The sequence below is a fragment of the Scyliorhinus torazame genome, chromosome 8 (assembly GCF_047496885.1).
Source record: "Scyliorhinus torazame isolate Kashiwa2021f chromosome 8, sScyTor2.1, whole genome shotgun sequence".
Taxonomy (NCBI): Eukaryota; Metazoa; Chordata; class Chondrichthyes; order Carcharhiniformes; family Scyliorhinidae; genus Scyliorhinus; species Scyliorhinus torazame.
The window spans coordinates 266,370,144-266,388,500 of NC_092714.1; the positions used below are offsets into that span (position 1 = coordinate 266,370,144).

At 50.5% G+C, this 18,357-nt stretch overlaps 1 pseudogene; it reads left to right on the forward strand.

Moving 5' to 3' along the window:
- Window positions 1–17,639: 17,639 nt before the first annotated feature.
- LOC140428996 (U2 spliceosomal RNA) lies at window positions 17,640–17,795 on the forward strand (annotated as a pseudogene).
- The last annotated feature ends 562 nt before the right edge of the window (window positions 17,796–18,357 follow it).

The window sequence follows — 18,357 nt, forward strand, 5'->3', positions numbered from 1 at the left end:
TTATCCTTCTGGCAGCCTGTGGGGCCCCAATGTTCAGCATTATTAAGAGTTTAACTTATCTTGCAGCCTCTGGCACTATAACATTCAATGAGTTTGTGGGTCTGGGAAGGAACCATTACGACCCAAAGCCGTCGATAATCCATAATCCTCCAGCATTACCGATTCAACACAGCTGGGAGGACTCCTGAGGAGCCCGAGACAGAATTCCTGGCCAAATTAAGGAAGCTGGCCGAATACTGGTCGTGTTCGGCCCATTCCTGACCGAGGTACGTGCGTGGCCAGTGCGTGGGATCAGTAATGTCGCGATACAAACAGAACTGGTCGCAGGTCCCACCCTGGACCTCAAAAGTAGCACTATCCTTGGAGACTCCGGGAATGGGGCCAAGGTTTCCAAGGGATGATGGACAGTCGCATTCCCAGGCCTGGGAGGTGAGGGGGAAGGATCCTCATCCAGAAAAGTCAGCGTTCCCATTGAAGGCTCCCAAGTGATTCGCCCACCACCATCTCAGCATTCAGCCAGGGCGTCCTGGCATCTCAAACGTTGACCGGATAACCCTAGAAATACTCAACAATGAAACGGCGATCTCCAGTACGCTGCCCACCCCCCCCCCCATCCAGCTCCACCTGCCGCCGACCCCATGCCTTGTGCCCAACGATGAAAGAGGCCTCATTGCTGCGGGAGTGAGGGGGATGATTCGGACTTGAGGGGAAGGCATGTGGCAATCCTCACGAGGACCATGGGGCGGGCCAGGGGGGGGGGGGGTGTCACTTATTGATCTCCCATGGGCTTCGTAGAATAGGAGTTCCCACGGCGATCGAAAGAGGCCTACCCAGCTGGGATCCGTTAGCGGAGCCCTTAAATGTAGCTCCCAGGCCGGGGTCGGCAGCTCCCGACAGTCCTGGGCCGGGACATTTGTTTTCTGTGCCACCAGAGTAGCATTATTTTTAGTTTGAAATAAACCAGTTTGGCCTTTCACCGCGCGCCTCCTGGAATGATTACATCATCCTTTACTTTATAATAATAGTAATCGCTGATTGTCACAAGTAGGCTTCAATGAAGTTACTGTGAAATGCCCCTAGTCGCCACATTCCAGCGCCTGTTCGGGGAGGCCGGTACGGGAATTGAACCCGCGCTGCTGGCATTGTTCTGCATGACGAGCCAGCTGTTTAGCCCACTGTGCTAAACCGACCCCATGTCAACTCTCCTCCTTCTTCCAACCAAAATGTATCGCTTCACAACTCTCCACATTAAATGTCATCTGCCGCATGCCTGTCCATTCCACCAGCCCGTCTATATCCTCCTGAAGTCTGTCATTACCCTCCTCATGGTTCACAACACTTCCAAGTCTTGCGTCATCTCCAAATTTTGAAACTGTGCCCTGTGCACCCTGGTTTAGGTTACTAATAATAATCAAGAAAAGCAGTGATCCCTCCACATACCATCCCCCAGTCAGAAGTAAGTAAAGTTATTCATTGTTTTCCTAGATTAGAATTAAATAATTAAACTGTCGCACAATGAAATTCTAAAGACGAATGATTTAAAATATCGCGTGCTTCGAAATAACATGCCGACTGACACTAATATTTCTCACTTAAAAAGCATTGTTTCACTGATACTTGGGTAGTAAAATGATTAATACATAGGAACGCAATGTAATCGTAGATTTAGAAATGGTAGCCAACATATTTTGTTAGAGCTCCTGTATCTCAAAATGTCCCATTTCATCACTACGTGACCCGACCACTGCAACCATCTCCGGCTCTATGATCCTCTAAGATCCCAGATCTTTCTTATCCTGGCCTCCATCACCATCCCCTGGTTTTAATCACTTGCAACCGTATCTTCAACGACCAATCCTGGAACCTCTGGCAATCGCTCCAGAAACTCTCCGCCCATCTACCTGCGTCCACCCACCTGTGGCTCGACTGGAGAGACTCTTGCCTCCGAGTGACAAGATTCTCGGTTCGAGCCCCACTCCAGGGCCTGAGCACAAAAACCAAAGCTGTCCTTCCAGTGCGGCACCGAGGGAGTGCCGCAATGTTGGAGGTGCTGCCTTTCGCATGAGCCAATAAACCAAGGGCCCATGTGCCTTTCTGGGTGGGTGTGAGACATGCCATGGTACTATTTCTCACATTCGTTTCCTGTGTGACTACATTTGAAAAATATAAACATCTTTGAGATGTCCAGTGACCATGGAAAGGTGCTATATAAATGCAAGTCTTTCCTGCCTTAAAACCTACATCTTTGAATACGCATTTCGTCACCTGTCCCAATATCTCTTGATATGGCTCAGTGTCAATTTTCTTCTCATAATCACTCTGGAAAAGTGCTTTCGAAAAACATATGCATCAAAGGTGCTATATAAATGAAACTGTTCTCGAAACATAGAAGCATAGAAAAAAGGAGGAGGAGGAGGCTATTCAGACCTTCAAATGCTCCACTATTCATTATAATCATGGCTGACCATCCAACTCAATAGCCTATCCCACTTTCCCCACCAGGGGCGAGATTCTCCAACCCCCCGCCTGGTCGGAGAATCGCCGGGGGCTGGCGTGTATCCTGCCCCCGCCGGTTGCCGAATTGTCCACCACCGGATATTCGGCGGGGGCGGGAATTGCGCCGCGCCGGTTGGCGGGCTCCCTCCCCCCCCCCCCGCGATTCTCCGGCCCGGATGGGCCGAAGTCCCGCTGCTAGAATGCCTGTCCCGCCGGCGTGGATTAAACCACCTCTCTTACCGGTGGGACACGGCGGCGCGGGCGGGCTCCAGGGTCCTGGGGGGGCACGGGCGATCTGGCCCCGGGGGGGTTCCCCCACGGTGGCCTGGCCCGCGATCGGGGCCCACCGATCCGCAGGCGGGCCTATGCCGTGAGGGCACTCTTTTCCTTCCGCCTTCGCCACGGTCTCCACCATGGCGGAGGCGGAAGAGACCCCCCCCACTGCGCATCCGCGGGAATGCCGTCAGTGGCCGCTGATGCTCCCGCGCATGCGCTGCCCGGCAATGTCATTGCCGCGCCAGCTGCCGGGGCACCAAAGGCCTTTCCCGCCAGCTGCCGGGGCGGAAATCAGTCCGGCGCGGGCCTAGCCCCTCAAGGTTAGGGCTCGGCCGCTCAAGATCCGGAGGATTCTGCACCTTTGGGGCATCACAGTGAAGCAGTCTGGGAACGTTGTCCTCGCAGTCAGCGTCACAGTGAAGCAGTCTGGGAACGGTGTCCTTGCAGTCAGCATCACAGTGAAGCAGCCTGGGCATGGTGTCCTCGCAGTCAGCATCACAATGAAGCAGTCTGGGAACGGTGTCCTCACAGTAAGTGTCATAGTGGAACAATCTGGGAATGATGTCCTCGCAGTCATGGTCACAGTGAAGCAGTCTGGGAATGGTGCCCTTGCAGTCAGCATCACAGTGACGCAGTCTGGGAACGTGTCCTTGCAGTCAGCGTCACAATGAAGCAGTCTGGGAACGGTGTCCTTGCAGTCAGCATCACAGTGAAGCAGTCTGGGAACGGTGTCCTCGCAGTCAGCATCACAGTGAAGCAGTCTGGGAACGGTGTCCTTGCAGTCAGCATCACAGTGAAGCAGCCTGGGAACGGTGTCCTTGCAGTCAGCATCCCAGTGAAGCAGCCTGGGAACGGTGTCCTTGCAGTCAGCATCCCAGTGAAGCAGCCTGGGAACATTGTCCTCGCAGTCAGCATCACAGTGAAGCAGTCTGGGAACGGTGTCCTTGCAGTCAGCGTCACAGTGAAGCAGCCTGGGAACATTGTCCTCGCAGTCAGCGTCACAGTGAAGCAGTCTGGGAACGGTGTCCTTGCAGTCAGCGTCACAGTGAAGCAGTCTGGGAACATTGTCCTCGCAGTCAGCGTCACAGTGAAGCAGTCTGGGAACGGTGTCCTTGCAGTCAGCATCACAGTGAAGCAGTCTGGGAATGGTGTCCTCAGGGCGTCACAATGAAGCAGTCTGGGAACGGTGTCCACGCAGTCAGCGTCACAGTGAAGCAGTCTGGGAGCGGTGTCCTCGCAGCGTCACAGTGAAGCAGTCTGGGAATGGTGTCCTCACAGTAAGTGTCATAGTGGAACAATCTGGGAATGATGTCCTCGCATTTATGGTCACAGTGAAGCAGTCTGGGAACGGTGTCCTTGCAGTCAGCATCACAGTGAAGCAGCCTGGGAACGGTGTCCTTGCAGTCATGGTCACAGTGAAGCAGTCTGGGAATGGTGTCCATGCAGTCAGCATCACAGTGAAGCAGCCTGGGAACGGTGTCCATGCAGTCAGCGTCACAGTGAAGCAGCCTGGGAACGGTGTCCATGCAGTCAGCATCACAGTGACGCAGTCTGGGAACGGTGTCCTTGCAGTCAGCATCACAGTGAAGCAGCCTGGGAACGGTGTCCTTGCAGTCAGCGTCACAGTGAAGCAGCCTGGGAACGTTGTACTCGCAGTCAGCGTCACAGTGAAGCAGTCTGGGAATGGCGTCCTCGCAGTCAGCATCACAATGAAGCAGTCTGGGAACGGTGTCTTTGCGGTCAGTGTCACAGTGAAGCAGTCTGGGAGCGGTGTCCTCGCAGCGTCACAGTGAAGCAGTCTGGGAACGGTGTCCACACAGTCAGTGTCATAGTGGAACAATTTGGGAATGGCGTCCTCGCAGTCATGGTCACAGTGAAGCGGTCTGGCAATGGTGTCCTTGCAGTCAGCATCACAGTGACCTGGTCTGGCAATGGTGTCCTCGCAGTCAGCATCACAGTGAAGCAGTCTGGGAATGGTGTCCTTGCAGTCAGCATCGCAATGACAGGGGCTGGTTTAGCACACTGGGCTAAATCGCTGGCTTTTAAAGCAGACCAAGGCAGGCCAGCAGCACGGTTCGATTCCCGTACCAGCCTCCCCGAACAGGCGCCGGAATGTGGTGACTAGGGGCTTTTCACAGTAACTTCATTGAAGTCTACTCGTGACAATAAGCAATTTTCATTTCATGAAGCAGTCTGGGAACGGTGTCCTCGCAGTCAGCATTAGTGAAGCAGTCTGGGAATGGTGTCCTCGTAGTCAGTGTCATAGTGGAGCAGTCTGGGAACGGTGTCCTCGCAGTCAGCATCATAGTGGAGCAGTCTGGGAACGGTGTCCTCATAGTCAGTGTCATAGTGGAGCAGTCTGGGAATGGTGTCCTCGCAGTCAGCATCATAGTGGAGCAGTCTGGGAACGGTGTCCTCGTAGTCAGTGTCATAGTGGAGCAGTCTGGGAACGGTGTCCTCGTAGTCAGTGTCATAGTGGAGCAGTCTAGGAATGGTGTCCTCGTAGTCAGTGTCATAGTGGAGCAGTCTGGGAACGGCGTCCTCGTAGTCAGTGTCATAGTGTTAAAAAAGGTGTTTAAGGGTTGTCATGCCGGGAGAGTTCACACCCATGAGCTATGTGGCAAATAATGGAAGCTTCAGTTTTCCCTGGTGACCCCGTGTGCAGGAAGTATGTCCAACGGCAGCTACTGGCTAACCGCAAACCGGAGCTGGAGCTGGATTCACTGTGGAGCATCGGCGATTCTGAACCGGTTGTGGATAACACATTGAGTAAGGTGGTCACAACGCAGGTGAAGATTGAACAGGCAGAAAGGGCATGGGTCACCACCAGGCAGAGTCGAGGAAGGCAGGTAGCGCAGGAGTCCCCTGTGGCCATCCCCCTTTCTACCAGATATACCATTTTGATACTGTTGGGGGAGATGACTGTGTCCGGGAAAGCAGTACGGTGGGGTCATCTGCACAAGAGTGGAGGAGGACGAGTGACACAACTATAATGGTCAATTGTGAGGGGGACAGACAGGCGTTTCTGTGACCTCGAAGGAGACCCCAGGATTGCATGTTACCTCCCTGGTGCCAGGGTTAGGGATGTCACTGAGCGGCTGCAGGGCATACTGAAGGGGGAGGGCAGACAGACAGATATCGTGGTACACAATGTTACCAATGGTATAGGCAGAAAAATGGATGAGGTCCTGCAAGCAGAATTTAGAGAGCTAGGAACTAAATTAAAAAACAGGACCCAGAAGGTAGTAATCTCTGGATTACTTCCAGTGCCACATTCTAGTGAGGATAGAAATAGGAGGTTAGTCCCAATGAATATGTGGCTGGAGGGATGGTGCAGGAGGGAGGGCTTTATATTTCTGGGACATTGGGGCCATTTTGGGGGATGGTGGGACCTGTACAAGGTGGGCAATTTGCACCTGAACTGAAATGGGATCAACGTCCTTACAGGGAAGTTTGCTATTGCTGTTGGAGAGGGTTTAGAATAACTTGGCAGGAGGCTGGGATTCTGAGAGAAGGTTCAGCAGAGAGAGATGCAAAGCCAAAATTAGAAGAGACATCAAATGAGTCAGGAAGACATAGAATTTCTAGACCAGTTAGGTCACAAGGGAGTTTGACAAGATTGGATGGTATTTATTTTAATGCAACAAGTCTGACGAACAAGGCAGATGAATTGAGGGCACAAATTAAAACATGGGGTTATGATGCAATTGTTGTCACTGAGACATGGTTGAGAGAGGGGCAGGATTGGCAGCTCAATATTCCAGGATATGGGGTCTTTAGGCGAGACAGGGAAGGAAGTAAAGAGGAGGGAGTGTCGCAATTGCAGCATTAAGGAGGGATGACATCTGAGAAGGCTCTTCAACTGAAGACATATGGGTAAAACTTAATAACCAAAAAGGAGCAATCACATTGCTGGAGAGTTTGATAGACCCCTCAAAAGTCTGAGAAAAAAAGAGCCGAAACAGAGACAAATTTCAGATAAGTGTAAAACTTATAGGGTAGAGATGGTGGGGGAATTTCAATTTCCCCAACATTAACTGGGGTAGTAATTGTGTGACAAGTTTAGAGGGAGCGGAATTCTTAACATGTGTCCAGGAGACTTTTCAAGCCAGTACGTAGAAGGTCCTACAAGAGAGGGGGCAGTTCTAGACTTAGTTTTATGTAATGAAGCCAGGCAGGTGCTTGAAGCATCAGTGGGGGAGCATTTTGCAGACAGTGATCCTAACTCAGTTAGAGTCAAGGTTGTTATGGAGAAGGACAAGGATGGGCATGAGATCAAAGTTCTAAACTGGGGGCAGGCTGATTTTAATAAGAATGGATATGATTTGACCAGAGTCGACTGGGAGCGGACACGTTTGGGTAAATCTCTTACAGAACAGTGGGATGCATTCAAGAAGGAAATAGGGAGAGTACAGGGCCAACATGTTCCAGTCAAGAAAGAAGTTGGGACCAACAAATCCAGTGAACCCTGGAATATGAGGGATATACAGCATTGGATAAAGAGAAAAATCATAGAAAAAGAGAGGCTAATGGCAGATATCGAGGGCTCAAAACAGCAGTAGCTCCAGAGACGTATAGGATGTGCAAGAGGGAACTTAAAAAGTAAATTAGGAGATCAAAAAGGGACATGAAAGGATACTGGCAGGAAAATAAAGGAAAATCCTAAGTTGTTTTACAAGTACATTAAGGGAAAAAGGATAACTAGGGAAAGAGTAGGACCCATTAAGGACCACATTGTGTTTGGAGCTGGAGGATGTAGATAGGGTTCTAAATGAATTATTTGTGAGGGTGCTCACTAGTGACAGGGACGATATGGGAATAGAAATCATGGAGAAGGGCTGTGATAAAATTTCAGAGCTCAACATCAACAGAGAGCAGGTTCTGAGTGGTCTGGCAGGGTTAAAAGTAGACAAATCTCCAGGGCCAAATGAAATGTATTCCAGGCTGCTGAGTGAGGCCACAGTAAAAACTGGAGGTGTGCTGGCAATAATTTTCAATTCCTCTCGGCCACAGGGGAGGTGCCGGAGGGCTGGAGGATAGCCAATGTGGTGCCATTATTCAAGAACGGAGGAAGGGATAAACCAGGAAACTACAGGCCGGTCAGCCTATCCTCAGTGGTGGGGAAACTATTGGAAGCAATTCTGGAAGACGCATTTGGAGAGGCAGAGATTAATCAAGAGCAGTCCGCATGATTTTGTTTAGGGGAGGCCATGTCTGACCAACTTGATTGAATTTTTAGACGAGGTGACCAGGGACGGGATTCTCCAACCCCCCGCCGGTTCGGAGAATCGCCGGGGGCTGGCGTGAATCCCGCCCCCGCCAGTTGCCGAATTCTCCCGCACCGGATATTCGGCGGGGGCGGGAATCACGCCTAGTCGGCGGGCCCAACCGGCGATTCTCCGGACCGCAATGTGCCGAAGCCCCGCTGCTGGAATGCTTGTCCCGCTGGCATGGATTAAACCACCTTTCTTACCGGTGGGACAAGGCAGCGGGAGCGGACTCTGGGGTCCTGGGGGGAGGGGGGGGCGCGGGGTGATCTGGCCCCAGGGGGTGCCCCCACGGTGGCCTGGCCCACGATCAGGGTACACCGATCGGCAGGCCTGTGCCGAGGGGGCACTCTTTTCCCTCCGCCTCGTCCACAGTTTTCACCATGGCCTATAGATGATACCTGCACATGCACGGGGATGATGTCAGCAGCCGCTGACGCTCCCGCGCATGCGCGGACTTCCGCCGGCCAGCGAAGACCTTTCGGCCCCGGCTGTCGTGGCGCCAAAGGCCTTTCCCGCCGGCCGGCGGAGCACCAACCACTCCGGCGCGGGCTTAGCCCCTCAACGTGAGGGCTTGGCCCCTAAAGGTGCGGAGAAATGCGCACCTTTGGGGCGTCCCGACGCCGGAGTGGTTCCCGCCACTCCATCCCGCTGGAACCCCCTGCCCCGCCGGGTAGGGGAGAATCCCACCCCTGGTGTGTGCATGAGGGCAATGCAATTGACGTAGTCTACTTGGACTTCAGCAAGGCTCTTGTAAGGCCCCACATGGGAGACTATTAGCGAAGGTAAGAGCCCATGGGATCCAAGGAAAGTTGGCAAATTGGATCCAGAGTTGGTTGAGTGGCAGGAAGGAGAGGTTTGAGGGGTGTTTTTCTGACTGGAAGCCTGTCTCCAATGGGGTCCCACAGGCATCAGTGTGGGGGCCTTGCTGTTTGATTTAGATTTAAATGTAGAAGGGTTGATCAGTAAGTTCGCAGATGATTCAAAAATTGGTGGGGTGGTGAATAGTGAGGAGGATAGCCTTCGATTACAGGAGGATATAGACGGGCTGGTCAGATGGGCTGATCAGTGGCAAATGGAATTCAATCTGGATATGTGTGAGGTGATGCACTTGGGCAAAAGAAACAAGGCAAGGAAATACATGAAAAACGGCAGGACCCTGGGAAGTGTCGAGGATCAGAGAGACCTTGGTGTGCATGTACACTGGTCGCTTAAGGTTGCAGGGCAGGTGGATAAAGTGGTTAAGAAGGCATATGGTATACTTGACTTTATTAGCCGAAGAGTTTAAGAGCAGGAGTTTATGCTGAAACTGTATAAAATGTTGGTTCGGCCACAGTTCGAGTGTGGTGGGCAATTCTGGAATCCACATTACAGGAGGGATGTGATCGCACTGGAAAGGGTGCAGAGGAGATTTACCGGGATGTTGCCTGGGCTGGAGAGGTTTAGCTATGAAGAGAGATTGGACAGGCTGGGGTTGTTTTCCTTGGAGCAGAGGAGACTGAAGGGGGACAGGATTGAGATGTATAAAATTATGAGGGTCATAGATAGAGTAGACAGGAAGAAACCTTTCCCCTTGATGGAGGGATCAATGACCAGGTGACTAAATTTAAGGTAAGGGGCAGGAAGTCTAGCGGGGACGTGAGGAAAGCTTTCTTACGCAGAGGGTGGTGGGAGTGTGGACCTCACTGTCTGAAAGGGTGGTGGAGGGAGAGACCCTCATAAAACTTTAAAAATACTTAGATGTGCACTTGCGATGCCAAGGCAAACAAGGCCATGGTCCATGTACTGGCAAATAAAATTAGAAAGGTTAGGTAGTTTCTGACTAGCGCAGGCGCGATGAAGGGTCTTTTCTGTGCTGTGGATCTCTATGACTCTATGGCTAACAATCATAATTCAGTTGAGATCAGTGTAAAGTATGGAAAGGATAGAAATGCTAGATTCTAGATTTAAGCCAGGTTTGTAATATTCCAGAAAGTCAGAGGGTTAAAGGATAGAGCTGGAGCCAATCTTTGCACACATTTATTTGCATATACATTACAAACATGAAACTCCTCATCCAACTACTACAGTTGCGGTGTGTTCCTTTTTATAGGGGTGCAAGTGAATCTCCAACAATCTGCATCCAATTAAACATACCGTATTAAAAGTTGCCATAGTCTCAGCTGGCCATCAGCTGCATTTGCCATTGAGGGGGAGAGCTGACTGCTGGTGATTTAACCTGAGGATCACCACACCTCAGACGAGGGGCGAGGTAGAGAAGGTGGGGCCTTCTTGAATAACCTCAGCCGGTTCAGGAATTGAACCCACACTGTTGGCTCTGCTTGGCATCCCAAACCAGCTGTCCAGCCAACTGAGCGAATCCAGCATGTATGACTGACGTGCCTGACCTCAACGAGATGATACAAAGACCACACACAATAAACAGAACAAACCTGTCAATTGGTAAAATAACAGATGATTGGTGGGAAGTGTTCAATAAAGTATTTAATGTGGTACAGGCCAGTTTACACTCCTAAAGGCCCAGAACAAAAGGCAGATCCATGAAAAACTAAAAGGTAATAGACAACATAAAACTAATGTTGAAAGCAAATAATAATTTTTTTAAAGCTTGGGTCCTGATGATTGGAAAAGATACAAATAAGCAAATCAAGCTGAACGGTTTTTACAATTATATTCAGGAAAAGGGGATCACTCGGAAAAATGTGGGCCCCTTAACAACCGATAATGATGAGATATTGTTATTGAAAATAAGGCATGTTGGACATGTCCAATTATTTTGTGTCACTACTTCCAAGAGAGGAGGAGGTCAACAGGCTAGAAATCCCAAGGAACCCAATATTGAATCAGCAACAGGAACTCAGCAACAGGGGCTGTTTAGCACACTGGGCTAAATCGCTGGCTTTGAAAGCAGGCCAGCAGCACGGTTCAATTCCTTACCAGCCTCCCCGAACAGGCGCCGGAATGTGGCGACTAGGGGCTTTTCACAGTAACTTCATTGCAGTGTTAATGTAGCCATGATGTGGAGATGCCGGCGTAGGATTGGGGTGAGCACAGTAAGAAGTCTTACAACACCAGGTTTAAAGTCCAACAGGTTTGTTTCAAACATACCTCTTCATTCACCTGAGGAAGGAGCAGTGCTCCGAAAGCTAGTGTTTGAAACAAACCTGTTGGACTTTAACCTGGTGTTGTTAGACTTCTTACAGTGTTATTGGAAGCCTACTTGTGACAATAAAGATTATTATAAGACTCAATCCTCTGAAAGGACGAATGTTTCCTCTTCTCTGTCTTATCTGAGCAACCCCTTAAACAGTGGTCTCTAGTTCAAGATGCTCCCACAAGAGGAAACATCCACCCCACATCCATCCTGTCAAGACCCCTCACGATCTTATATGTTTTAATCAAGTCACCTCTAAACTCCAGCAGATACAAACCTTACCTCTCCAACCTTTCCTTCAAGACAATCCACCTATTCTAGGTTTAGTCTTGTAAACCTTCTCGGATCTGCTTCTCATACATTTACATCTTTCCTTCAATGAGGTGACTAATACTCCAAATGTGGTCTCACCAATACCCTGGATGTGCAGCACCATCCGTGACTCTTCAGATACTGAAGCAGGCGGAGCCCATATGCAGCAAGACCTGAACAATATTCAGACTTGGGCTGATAAATGAAGTAACATTCACGCCAAACAAGTGCCAGCCAATAACCATCTGTGATGAGGGAGAATCTAACCATTGCTCCTTGACATTCACTGAATCCGCCACTATCAACAACCTGGGGGTTACCAATGATCAGAAGCAGAACTGGACTAGCCATAGAAATACTGTGGCTACAAGAGCAGGTCAAAGGCTGGGAATTACGTGATGAGTGACTCACCTTCTGACTCCCCAAAGCCTGTCCACGACCTCCAAGGCACAAGTCAGGAGTGTGATGGAATAGTCTCCACTTGTTTGGATGAGCGCAGCTCCAACAACACTCAAGAAGCTCGACACCATCCAGGACAAAGCTTGATTGGCACCTCATCCATCACCTTAAGCATTCACTCCCGACGCCACTAACGCTCAGTAGCAGCACAGCATCAGCTCACCAAGGCTCCTTGGACAGAACCTGCCAAACCCGCAACCTCCATCACCTAGAAGGACAATGGCAGCAGATGCGTGGAAACATAACTAGATGCAAGGACCCGTCAGAGCCACACACCATCCTGACTTTGAACTCTATCGCCGTTCCTTCACTGCCGCTGAATCAAAATCGTGGAACTCCTTCCCTAACAGCACTGTGGGTGTACCTACACCACATGGACTGCAGCGGCTCAAGAAGGCAGCTCAGCACCACCTTCTCAAGGGCAATTAGAGATGGACAATTCTGAGATGTGGGTTTTGCCACAAACTCCCACGTCTTGTGAAAGAATAAAAAAGACATGTTCCCCCTGAAGAAAATGTAAATCCTGACTGATGTAAATTAGTCAGTAGTGGCAAGCGCTGAAGGAGTTTCCATAATAAGGGAGACAGCCGGAGGGAGAGGGGGAAGCTATTTCAAAAATATTCAATTAATTTCTGTAGGTGCTGTAAGGTTAGACAGCCATGCCTTACATTATCTCAGAGAAGGTGTTAGGATTTACCTCCACATCAGCAGTGTGGGATTTAATACCCGTGATTTCTCACTGTCGATTTATGGATATTGACGATGGATATTGACTGAGTTAGTGTACCTCAGCTATAGGAGGAAGAGGTCGATGGTTGGTTTTTGGCTGTGATGACCCCCCCCCCCTTCCCCCTGGTTTTTGGCTGTGATGACCCCCCTCCCCCTGGTTTTTGGCTGTGATGACCCCCCTCCCCCTGGTTTTTGGCTGTGATGACCCCCCACCCCCTCCCCCTGGCCAAACAGCCAGCAGGCACGCATCCCACAGCAGCTTGCTCTTATTTGTGTCTTGTGCTCCAGCTGGGCTGGAACTGGCTGGATGTGTTTACGAGGAGTCACGATCCCAGATTGACGAATGAAAGATGGGCCGTTTGGTTAAGGCGTCAGCGGACTGCAGATGTCTTTGGAAGTGTATCCCAAACCAGGAATTAGCACCTCCAGGACACCAGAGGAAAGACATTCAGGAAAAATGTTTTGAGGGGGTGAATTGGAGGGACACTTCACAGCTGCTGTGAAAGTAAGGTGAGGGCTATTTCTTCAGCTGATTGGCGAACAGCGCAAGTTGGTGTGCTGGCAGAGAAGCGAAACTCTAACTTTCAAGATACAGAAATAATAAAAGATTAGCCCAAATATTTCATTAAATCATATCCCAAACTGTTCGCTGTCAGCTTTGACCGAGCGCAGAGGTAAATGATGTGACTGTACTAACAGTCGACAGAATTTCTGGGCACCTGAATAAATAGTGTTGCAATTAAGGGTCACAAGATTTTGCCTTTTATATTAGCAGGAGATTACAATATAAAAACACAGCACTGACTAAGCGCTGTTGTTACATTTGAACAGTAACTAGATTACATTGTTAAGGCTGCAGCAAAATCAGTTCCCGTCACAGGGGAAAAGTAAAGTAATGCTGCCACAGAATTTTAAGTACTCGTCAAAATTAGCTGGAATTTTCCCTTTTAACGTTTTTTTGTGGAATGTTGTGAGCATATGAAATTGTCTTTCCCTCTCGCCCTTCCCCCATCTCCTGGTTTTTTAAAAAAAAATCCAACCTTTCGAAATATAGGAACAGGAGTAGGCCATTCGGCCCCTCCAGCTTATTTTGTGATTCCTCTGGCCTGTCTGAGGCTGTGGTATGGACACCGGTGGGAGCCTCAACTTGTCACCTCGAGTGAATGCAGGAGAAAGAAAGGCGACAACGTGCATTTGCCTGGCGGCCTGATGGCCGCGCGGTGTCCCTAATTGCTTTTTCTGCCACCATTGGAGGCTGGAGGGCAATCCTTTTGGTATCTGGCATTCCCTGACCACGCGCTGCCAACACTGGGTGAAGAAATTGAGATACCCTCCATTAAGACTCAGGAGAGGAGTTTGATAATACAAAGGCTTTAATTACCAGAGAACCAGACAGCTGCCGAGAAGTGTGCTCACTGCACGCTGCCTACTGAACGTAACCTTATATACAGCTTCCTGGGGGCGGAGCCGGAGGCGGAGTCCCCCAGGGTTCCAAGCCCGGTCTTAAAGGGGCCTACGCATTAAAGGTACATATGTATACAGATATCATTCATCACAGAAATGTTGCACTCTGCCGCGTTAACAGCTTGACGAGCACAACATTTATACCAGGAAATTATTAGCAGAAGCTGGGTCCCACAGAATGACCCCCCAGCTCTCTTCCAATCACAGAGCGCCATTGAGGGCTCTTCTGCATACTGGCACCCCCTCCTCACAGTGCCAGAAAGTGGCAGGGATGAACGAGCACCTCCGATGTGGAAAGAGAACGTTTGATTTTCCCTGCATCGTAGCTGGCCAGGAAATGACAGCTGGGCACGTTTGTTTATGATGTGTACACAAATGATTGGAGACAGATGAATAACTTGGTGAATCAGAGCTGGGTACTTTATTGGCCTCTTCCTTTAATGAATACTTTGAGCGTTGTGTGAAAGTGTGATTTCTAGCAGTGTTTAAATCCATTCTCCTCCATCTACCTCAGGGACTAATAACATTGAACAACAATGACATCACTTCCCCACGGTATCAGCACTGGGGTTCAGCATTATCCCATTAAAGGCACCTGCTTGCGGATAAAGTTTGCAAAAGGGACGACAATAGAGTAAGTTTCATAGAATTCATAGAATTCTACAATGGGGAGCTCTGCTCGCCAGAATTCCCCATGGTAGCAAGAGATCGCGACGCCATTTTGAAATGGCTACCCGATCTCCGAGGCCCGCAAATGAAATCCCCGACCTCCCCCCAGCCCAAACACAACATGAGTGGGGGGCGGGGTCCCCCAGCCCTCCCAACACCCACGGCAGGCAACCCCAGCCCAATCGCGCATGTGCAAAAAATGCCCGTTTGGTACATCAGCGGTACCACCTTGACAGTGCCAGGCTGGCACCCAGGTGGCACTGCCAGAGTACCCAGGTAGCACCAGCAGTGTCAGGGCACTACCCTGCGCAAAGGGTATGCAGCTGGAGACTCTGATCCCCTTGGAGACCCCCACAAGTGCCATTCCACCTGGTCCTTGCTTGTGGAGATCAGTAACAAACAGCGCTCACCCAAGGTCCCCGAGGTAGAGGGATGAAATCCCAAAGCCTCAGATACCTCGGGAACTTGCACATTAGAGTGAGGCTTACTGCCTCGCTCTAATATGCAGATTTGCCCAAAACTGATCCCGCCTATTGCGGGCAGGATTCCCCTTGCAACGCCTCGCGAGAGTGCGTTGAATCTCGCGAGGTGTTGTGAGCCGAGTAGATCCCGGGAGCGGGATTTCCCGGCTTTCGCCGGCCAAGCTGCACCGCGGTGAGATGCTGTTCCGGTGTGTCCAGAAGGTCACGGCCTGAATCTCAGAATTTATTCAAGGCTGATTTACCTGCTTTTTGACAGACATGGGGAGGCAAGGGTTATGGGGGGGGGACATGGAGGTGGAGTTGAGGTCAGAGCCAGATTGGACATGGACTTATTGACTGGCGGAGCAGATTTGAAGGGGCCGAATGATCTACTCCTGCTTTTATATTGATAGTTCCATGAGTTTTAATTAAGCTAACAATCCCGATGTGAAACTTTCTGAAAGTCCTTATAAATTACATCCCCAGACATTCCCTGTCCGGTGCTTTCGTTAATTGTTCAAAAAATTAATTAGATTGACTGACTCATCCTTCACAAATCCATGTTAACTCTATCTAATCTGGCCAATCACTTTGTCCTTAGTTATAGATTCCAATAATTTGGAATCTATAAATTCCTGGTTTCTTTCTTATCTTTCTTGACTAAATGGTTCCTCAGTTTCATTCCCTCTCTTTACCGTTCATCTTCTCGTTTCCTTTGGGCTGAATCAAGATCCCTGGTTAGTGACCCAGTCACCAGAGAGAATGTGGGCGGGATTCTCCCCTACCCGGCGGGGCGGGCGGTCCCGGCGCCGAGGAGTGGCGTGAACCACTCCGGCGTCGGGCCGCCCGGAAGGTGTGGAATCCTCTGCACCTTCAGGGGCTAGGCCGGCACCGGCGGGGTTGGCGCCGCGCCAACCGGCCAGTTGGCGCATGCGCGGGAGCGCCAGTGTGTGCTGGCGTCATCCCAGCGGATGCGCAGGGGGGGATCATCTCCGCGTCGGCCATCGCGGAGGACCACAGCAGCCGCGCGGAGGAAAAGAGTGCCCCCACGGCACCGACCCGCCCGCAGCCCGATGGACCCCGATCGTGGGCCAGGCCACCGTGGGGGCACCCCCCGGGGCCAGATCCCCCCGCGCCCCCCCCCGAGGACCCCTTAGGCCACCCGCACAGCCAGGTCCCGCCGGTAAGTACCAGGTCTAATTTACGCCGGCGGGACGGGCCTAAAACGGTTGGTCCATTGCGGGCTGGAGAATCGCCGGGGGGGGGCGCTGCCAGCGGCCGTTGACCGGCGCGATTCCCGCCCCCGTCAAAACCCCGGCGCCGGAGAATTCGGCAGCTGGCGGGGGCGGGATTCACGCCGCCCTCCGGTGATTCTCTGGCCCGGCGGGGGATCGGGGAATCCCGCCCTATAGTTTTTCTTTATCTCTCCATCCTAATTTCTCATCATCTTGAACACCTCTGTTCAGTTACCTCTCAAACTTTGCAAGTCCAAGGAACTTTTCCAACCTCTCCTTGTAACTGAAGTCCCTGGAGACACCCAGGTAAAGCACCACTCTACCCTGTTCTAAGGCCTTTACATCTTCCCTGAAATGCGGAGCCCAGAACTGTCCACAATATTCCAACGGAGGCTTAACCAGTGATCTATAAAGTTGCAGTAGCATTTCTTTGCTTTTATATTCTATTTCTTTCTTTATAAACCTAAGTAGCCCATATACTTTTTTAACCACCTTATTGATCTGCCCTGCCGTGTTTGAGGATTTGTGTATATGGACACCAAAGTTTCTTTGCTATTTGAAATGAAAATCGCTTACTGTCACAAGTAGGCTTCAAATGAAGTTACTGTGAAAAGCCCCTAGTCACCATATTCCGGCGCCTGTTCAGGGAGGCTGTACTGGAATTGAACCGTGCTGCTGGCCCGCCTTGGTCTGCTTTAAAAGCCAGCTCTTTAGCCCTGTGCTAAACCAGCCCGGTTTGACATTTTTAGTAACAGCTATAGTCTCTTGTCTTTCCAAAATGCATCATTTCATACTTCTCCACAGTGAGCTCCATCTTCTATGCTTCCGTCCAGTTCACCCTCCTGTCACCCCAAAGTCTCGAACCATCCTCCTCACTCCCCAGTGCCTCTTCCTGCTTTCCAGTCTAGCTTGTTTATAAAAATTAAAAGGACTGGCCCTTGGGGAACAGTGTGAAATGGATCTAAACCTGATGGTGAAGTGCAAAACTAGATACAAATCATTTTCGTGCTCATAGGTTTATTCTCAGAATGTAGCATTACACACACCTGCCTCCCACCTATCAACACCCACTTGCACATGGCTGGGAAGTTCTCCCCCTGCAGTGGTACCATCATCAATCACTTCTCAGCCTATTGGCTAAGATCAAGTGTAGGATCAAATGTGAGATCAGGTTTACTGCCTGTTCTTGTCAGCTTGAATAATAATCTTTATTAGTGTCACAAGTAGGCTTACATTAACACTGCAATGAAGTTACTGTGAAAAGCCCCTAGTCGCCACATTCCGGCACCTGTTCGGGTACACTGAGGAAGAATTCAGAATGTCCAATTCACCGAACAGCACGTCTTTCAGGACTTGTGGGAGGAAACCGGAGCACCCGGAGGAAACCCACGCAGACACTGGGAGAGCGTGCAGACCCCGCACAGACAGTGACCCAAACCGAGAATCGAACCTGGGACCCTGGAGCTGTGAAGCAACCGTGCTAACTGCTGTGCTACCGTGCTGTCCATATCCAATGTGTCTCGAATGAGAAAATGCCTGGATAGCATTTTCGATTGTGTCTCTATTGTGGGGACCATGAATTGGATTGCATTCTGAATTTAAATTGGTTTTTGGAGCAAGCAAGGAGATGGATTAAAGGCTTGCCCCACCCACTCTGCGCATTGGCTTTGGAACTCTGAAAAAGGAACACTTCTTTTCTCAAACAACCAATGGTTCCACCATCTCCTTTTCCCGCAGGACCTCTCGGTTGTTACACGTAGACCACTGCCTGATGGATTTCTGGTCAAAGCTGTTTCTCTGCATCAACTTTTCCCCGAGGTACAGGTGGCACTGAC